The 7,978-nt window shown below is 37.7% G+C and overlaps 1 pseudogene; it reads right to left on the reverse strand.

The window, feature by feature from the left end:
• Positions 1 to 5,483: 5,483 nt before the first annotated feature.
• LOC145141397 (heterodimeric geranylgeranyl pyrophosphate synthase small subunit 2, chloroplastic pseudogene) lies at positions 5,484 to 6,568 on the reverse strand (annotated as a pseudogene).
• Positions 6,569 to 7,978: the final 1,410 nt, after the last annotated feature.

A 7,978-nucleotide genomic window follows, 5' to 3' on the forward strand; every position in this document is an offset into this window, starting at 1 on the left:
GAAGGAGAAGATTCTGCGGAACAAGGAGATACCTTTGGTGAAGGTACAGCGGGAGCACCGGAGAGGGTCCGAGTGGCCGTGGGAACCGGAGGCAGAGATGCGGGAGCACTATCCAGAGTTGTTCACCGCAGCGGACTTCGACGACGAAGTCTAGTTCAAGTTGGGGAGAATTGTAACGCCCCGACTCTCAGGTATTTTTTTTATGGCTTTAATATTATTAAATTGCAAGGTCTACTCGACGAGTTGGATACCCTGACTCGTTGAGTAGGAGCGGGTTTGGCCACGTGTTTAAGTGACCGACTCGCCGAGTCCAAGATAGGACTCGACGAGTAGGAGCTGGAGGATGAAACCCTAATTTACGGGGTTTTGCACCCTATTTAAAAGGTCCTTAGCCTCCCTTAGCCTCCCTTACAGCCTCTTGAGAGTCCAGCAAACCCTAATCCGTATGTGTGCTCCATTCTTGTGTATTTTAAGCTTTGGAAGGTGGATCTTAGTGAGATGAGCTTGAAGATCAAGTAGCTAGCAGCAAGGAACGTGGGTGGATCTGAAGTCTACCTTAGTTTAGCATCATTTGAAGGTATCAAGTCGTTGACTTGACCTTATTTCCTTCTAGATCTCATTTGGTTAAAGATTAGGGCTTTCTAGCATGTTAGGAAGCCATTCTTGGGTATGAGCTACGATCTGAAGTTGCAACTTCAGATCTGAACTCTTCTGGGTCTCTAAGTCCATAAAGTTTCTAGCTTTAGCAAGTGTAAACCCTTCCTTATGTGTTAAACCCCATTTCAAGCTTGGATTTGATATTCTAAGTCTTTATAGCCTTGCATGCACGTAAAGTTTGCAAGTTTACGTGATAAACATGCCTTGGGAAGCTTGATCTGCAATATGGAGCCTTAGAATGGCTTAAAAAGCATCTGAATGAAGAAAGGTCTGAAGGGACTCGGCGAGTTGCATGGCCAACTTGGCGAGTCCGATGAAGATTGTCGTGCAAGGACTTCTGCATGGACTCAGCGAGTCAGTAGGGTGACTCGGCGAGTCAACTAGGGTTTTCCCGACATTTGGACACACATGAACTCGGCGAGTTGCAGGGAAACTCGACGAGTCAATGAGGGATTTTGCGACTACTCGAGTTCTGGAAGGACTCGACGAGTCAGTGAACTGTACTCGATGAGTCGGGTCAACATGGACTGTTGACCTTGACCGTTGACTTTGACTTTGACCAAGGGTTGACTAGTTGACTTCTGGGCATTTTGGGAAAATTGGAAATTTATGAATATGGTTCTATGGTGAATATAGGTGGTGGAGTTTGTGGCGGTGATCTGAGAGTTTGAGCCCATCATTTCGAGTCGACAGTTGAGAGGTGAGTTATCCTCACTATACTCAAGGGTCTAAGGCACCAAGACCGGCCCTTTGGATGGTTATCTGGATATGTTATGCTAGTATGATCGGTTAGATCGGTATCCTGGTAGATAGGATAGTATTGTGTGTTATGTGATATGATCCGTTAGATCAGTGTGCTTGTCTATGGACTATTATGTGATTATCTGTTATATGTGCACATGTTTGTTTGGTGGTTGAGGCGTATCTGCTTTGTGCGAAAGCTAATAGACCTGGGCATTCCAACCTGTTGGTTGTGGGTCGTGTGTATTCCATCCCGAGGATGATTGGAATCATAGTATGTGGGCATTCCAACCTGTTGGTTGTGGGCCTGGGGTATTCCATCCCGAGGATGATTGAACCCATCGTATGTTGGCATTCCAACCGGATGGTTGAGGGCCTGGGGTATTCCAACCCGATGGTTGACTAGACCCATAGTATGCTGTTTATGATTATATATGTATTATTGTGGGTATGGGTATTTTGGGGGAACTCACTAAGCTCTCGGGCTTACAGTTTCAGTTTATTGTTTCAGGTACATCAGGGGATCGCGACAAGGCAAAGGCGTGATCGTACAATTCCTCACATTTTATGACTTTGTTTCTGGGATACTCTGATATGAAACTATTTTGAAAACAAATTGTAACAACTTAACGGTTTTAAATGTTTGAAAAAAAAATTAAATTGGCTTAAATTTTATGGGTGTTACACATTAGTCTAATAGGATACTTATACAAGATCATTGCTAAGATCTTTGCACGAAGAATAATGAAGGTCATGGGGAAGTGCATAGATGAAGTGCAATTTGCATATGTCGAAGGCAGGAACATTCTTGATGGGTCGTTGATAGTAAATGAACTATGTGCCTGGGCAAAAAAGTCGAAAAAGAAAATCTTGCTTTTCAAAGTTGACTTTGATAAAGCATTCGGCTCCATAAATTGGGGATTCCTTGACTCAAACCTAAAAATTATGAGATTTGGAGACAAATGGAGGGCATGGATCAAGGGTTGTCTTGAATCTGCCAAATCATCGGCCTTGGTTAACGGGAGCCTGACTAAGGAATTCTCAATCTCAAAGGGGGTCAGACAGGGGGTCCCGTTATCACCGTTCCTCTTCATCATAGCTATGGAGGGTTTAAGTGCAACCATGAGGGCTGCATGTGAGACAGGAGTCTTCCAAGGTTTAACACTACCAAACGGTGGACCAATGATTTCTCACTTACTATACGTTGACGATGAGCTGTTTGTAGGTGAATGGTCAAAAAGAAACATAAAAAACCTTGCCAGGTCCTGCATTGTTTTCATGCTTCCTCCGATCTCAAAGTAAATTTTGATAAATCCAAGGTTTTTGGTATTGGTGCTGATACGCAGGAAGTCTCAAGATGGGCCACAACTCTTGGCTGCAAACCATCCTCTCTCCCCTTCACTTACCTTGGGGTTCCAGTTGGGGTGAACATGAAATTAATTAAAAATTGGAAACCAATGATTGAGAGATTCCATAAAAAATTGTCCATATGGAAATCGAAAACCTTGTCGTTTGGTGGCAAATTAATGCTTGCTCAATCGGTCCTGGGTAATCTACCAACTTATTACCTCTCGATATTTGTGGCTCCGGAAAGGGTAATTGAGACGTTGGAACATATTCGTAGGAAGTTTTTATGGGGTGGAACAGACGGGAAAAGAAGCATACACTGGGTCTCCTGGGACAAATCACCGCCTCTAAAGACGTTGGCGGGCTTGGTGATGGTACAATCAAATCCCTAAACAGTTCCCTCATTATGAAGTGGTGGTGGAGACTGCGATTTGAGCCTACATCTCTTTGGTCCAAAGCCATACATAGCATGCATAATCTAAACAACAAACCCGACCACCGTTATGCAAGCAAATATATACCAGGTGTGTGGAGAAATATCGCGAGCATCGGAAAGTACCTTCAAAATAAAGGTATTCCAACTGAAATAATGTTATACAAACAACCATGTCCAACCGGTGAAACGTGGAAGTGTAATCTCACTGATGACGGATCCTTTACAGTGAAAGTTCTCCGGAAAAAGTTGGACTTCAACCCCACTCTAAGTATGGGACAATTTACATGGTTGAAGGAGATCCCAACTAAAATTAACTGTTTCATTTGGAGGGCTAAAATGGGCAAAATACCTTCAGCTATGGGCCTTTTATCTAGAGGGGTAGCTTTGAAAAATTCATTATGCAGCCACTGTGAAGAAGCCGCGGAATGTGTAGATCACGCATTGGTTGGGTGTAGATATGCGAATACGGTTATTCAAAGGGTTTTAAAATGGAAGAAGGTTGCTCACGGGAATCTGTTACGTCACGCTCTGGAGCATATGAAAAGTAAGGAATAATAGAATTTTCAATAAAAACCGGCTTCTCACTTTCAATTGTATGGACACCATCAAATCCACAACATATATGTGGATCAAAAACAGGGGAAAAACATGAGTATTGATTGGTCAACATGGTGTAAATCTCATTTTCTTTGTCTCTAATTTGTAATCTTACTATTTGTACTTTGTTATTTCCCCTCCTCTAGTCATTTGCTAGAGGTTGGTCTTATTAACATGGTGTAAATCTCCTTTTCTTTGTCTCTAATTTATAATCTTACTATTTGTACTTTGTTATTTCCCCTCCTCTAGTCATTTGCTAGAGGTTGGTCTTATTAATATATTCGTCGGTTCAAAAATATATATATAATCTGCCATTAATAACTTTGAAGTAAATAATCAATGCATTGGAACTAAAAAGTAGCCATTAACATCATAGATGTAATGGTTTTGAAGTCGATTGATTACAAAATAATAAAAGTTTAAATTTTATTTAATACACATTTCGGGTGGTTATCATTCCTCATCCAGCAACCACATTTACATTATAAGTAATTTGTTTGTAGCGGATTTTAAAATAAAAATAAAAATAGGTGTTGGAAAGTGATTGTAAAAAAAAAAGATGTTGCTTGGGGGTGTGGAGAGGGGAGGATCAAACACGAACTTATTGAAATGAAGAGTATTCTTGTTCTTGCTAATATTTATCAGGTTGGGATATTTGATTTTTTAGTAATAGTTTAAATAAAATGATATATATTAACATAATATTTAGATAACCGGTTAAAACTCGATTTATTTTTTATTTTTTATTATTATTTTTTTTGTTTCTTTTTTTGGGCTGTATGATTACATACCTTGTATCCTTTTAAAGCCGGCCCTTAGCTAAGGACCCAAGCCATGAGCTCTTTTGCCATAGAACAAGTGAAACAATGATGATCGATAGACTCCATACCATTGTCACAATACAGACTCGTAACAGAAGGAATATCCAAGCCTATAAAGAATCAACTTAGTTAAATGCTTTATTTTATGCATAGAATATTAGAACTCTATAAACAATGGTTTTTAACATACAAACTCCATTTTGATTTTTCCCGACTTACAAACATGAGATATTATTATTTTGTATTTAAAACATACGAAACGGACACATAATAAAAGGAATATTCAAGCCTATAAAGACTCAACTTAGTTAAATGCTACATTTTATGCATAGAATATTAGAACTCTATAAATTTAATGTACAAACTCCATTTTGATTTTTTCCGACTTACAAACATGAGATATTAATGTTTTGTATTTAAAACATACAAAACGGACACGTAATATAAGGAATATCCAAGTCTATAAAGACTTAACTTAATTAAATGCTATATTTTATATCTATTATAATAAATGAAAGTTTTTTTTGCCACTTGTCACATTCTCATTTAATTTGTCAAATGTCATTTTGTGGTTATTTTGATTTAATTTTTATTCCACATGTCATTTTATGGTTTTTCTATTTTATTAATTCCACATAATATTTAAATACAATAATAAATGCATCTTAATTTCCTTAACGAATTTTCCTTTTAATTTTAATATTACGAAATTAAAGCTTCATTAATTTCATTTATTTATTTTTCTAAATTATTTGTTTAAATTTAGAGAAAAAATACTTTAATTTTTATAATTCAATATTTTTTTATTTTTCTTATAAATTCAAACTTCTCAAATGTTTAAAATTTTATATTTAGTTTTTTTTCTTTTAAATAAACTCATGTAATACATGGATCTCATATCTAGTATAGAATATTAGAACTATACGAACAACGATTTTTAATATACAAACTCTATTTTAATTTTTCCCAACTTACAAACTAGAGATATTAATGTTTTATATTTAAATCATACATGATAACATGATATGGCGCCAATACATAAATTTTACACTCTCACAAGTGTGGAAATTTGCTCAATTTTTTTGCTATCAAAATATTCCAACTCCTTTAGAGCCAAATCCCTCCATTTCTCTGCTATTTGCATTTTACTCCCTTCATTTCTATCCATTTCACTTAACAGTCCTTGTATTTTACCAGCAATGGATCCATATCTTCTCAACTTTTCAATCTCATCGTGGCTCCCACCACCTAATATAGCTCCGCAGGCGGCCCCACATCCATGGAGACAGCGTCGTGTTTGACCACTCAATTGGTCAAATTCAACGTCGGAAACTTGACCGGCGACCATCCCTTGTGAACCGACGGCTCGTGTAATCTCTGTGATCACTTTCAGAATATCGTCGGAGTTATCACCGGCTGGATCCATGGACCCCGCAAGTAACTCGAATCCAAACGGCAGAATTCCATCTCCGGTGAGAAGCTCGACATTGGGGCCAAATCTGTGCGAAATTTTGGGTTCTGTCTCTGGATTGGACTGGAGACTGTTTGATAACATGAGATGATCATGGGTGTATATAGCAGCATGCATGAGGTGAATTGCCGACGCTGCTACAATTGCATCTTCCCGATTGCCACCGACAAGCTCACACGCGGCGACGCACAACGCAGATGCGGTGGTTTTGGGTGCCGCAAATGTCAAGTGGTGCATCGGCTCGAAAACGGAAATGGGCTCACGGATGGGGATGACTTTTTTCAGGTGGGAGTCGATATCGGAATGTATGGAATCCCAGTAAGATAGGTTTTGGGCCACACCGGAGATTATCGTAGGTCTAAGGTAAGCCGACGGTGTCGGCGAGGTAAATGGACGGCTTAGATTTGTTCCGGTGAACGGAATACGAACGCCGGCCATTATTAAAACTGGAGTTACAGAGAAAGCAAAAGCATGTAAAAATGGAGATCCATGGATGAGAATGAGATATATAAATATTCAGCATCTCTGATAAGCAACGTACAAGGCTGCTAAAACGGTATCGTTTTGGATAAGACTTACAATTTGGAAAAGAATAATAATTTGCTACTTCCCTAACACAAATAAATTAGTCACGAGGAACACGCTAGTACGAATCTAATCGTCCAAAGTTGATAATCATTGTAGATTTGTAGATGAGTGATTTAAAAATAATACATTAAAATAATATTTACTTGCCAGGAACGTGGAACTGACTATCGAGATTCAAAATTTTTGATTATTTAATTGAAAAAAATTCAAAAAATCTGTAGTAGAATTATTAATAATTTATATTTAAAATAATCTGAAAAAATCATTGAAATTTGGCTCTATTAACGTAAAAGTCAGATTTTTTTTAGCAATTATTTAAGCTAAAAAACCGATAAAAACTTGCAAAATAACATTTGTATCCGGTTAATGCCAGTTTTCAGGGCAAATTGTAAATAAATAATCATAAATGATTTTTTCGTTAATAAGGTTAAAGTCAATGAAATGATATTATTTCATTTTTTTTCAGTCAGTATATTTTTTCAGAGAAAATGACACAATAACCCAACAATGTATTTCGATTTTGCCCATTCAACCCCTTAACTTATTTGTATGCTTTATGAGAGAATAAATTTATTTTTGTCGAGTCTAATTAGTGACTTTAGACAAAATGAAGAGGTAACCGAGTTACTCATTTGTCACATAGACACTTGTTGATTTATTTTCCCATAACCAAACTTTAAAAAGTCTAAAATTTCTTCGGGCTCCTTTTTCTCTCTCAATTCTCACTCTAATTATCCAATCAATTCTCATCCTAATTATCCAACAAACCTCGTAAATAGCTTGCCCCCAAAAACCATAATTCCAAAAAGTTTAACAACATTACTACCCCTCGTCTACAATCTATTTTCCTCGTCTTCAGTGGCCAAGCCACCACATACACTCGCCTACCTCCCAGAGACGATGAATTCTCCGATTCCTTTACAGAGATTAAACTCTCCGGTTTGGCAGCACCGACACATAAACAGAAGGAGCCTTCATCTGGTAGTAAAGATAAGATAAATGATAATGTAAAATTAATTAGCGACAAAGAGGATTTGCGGTTTGATTATGGGAATTTGAGTTATATGAGGTAAATTCCAATGATGAAATGGACAACGACGAGTTTGAGGAAGACAAATTAATATTTGAAAAACAAAAGGGAAAATCTTCCTTTCTCCCACCTCATTCAGGCTACAGATATTCCTTTCTTCCTTTGATCCATCGGGTGAAAGAAAGGCTTTGTTTAGAAATTTGAACTGTTGAAAACCTAGATGAGGTAAGTTTCCAGTTCCATAAGCTTCTTCTTCCATGGATATTTATGAAGATGGAGTTTTCCGATTA

Source organism: Lactuca virosa, chromosome 9, assembly GCF_052849685.1.
Source record: "Lactuca virosa cultivar CGN04683 chromosome 9, Lactuca_virosa_CGN04683_v6, whole genome shotgun sequence".
Classification (NCBI taxonomy): Eukaryota; Viridiplantae; Streptophyta; class Magnoliopsida; order Asterales; family Asteraceae; genus Lactuca; species Lactuca virosa.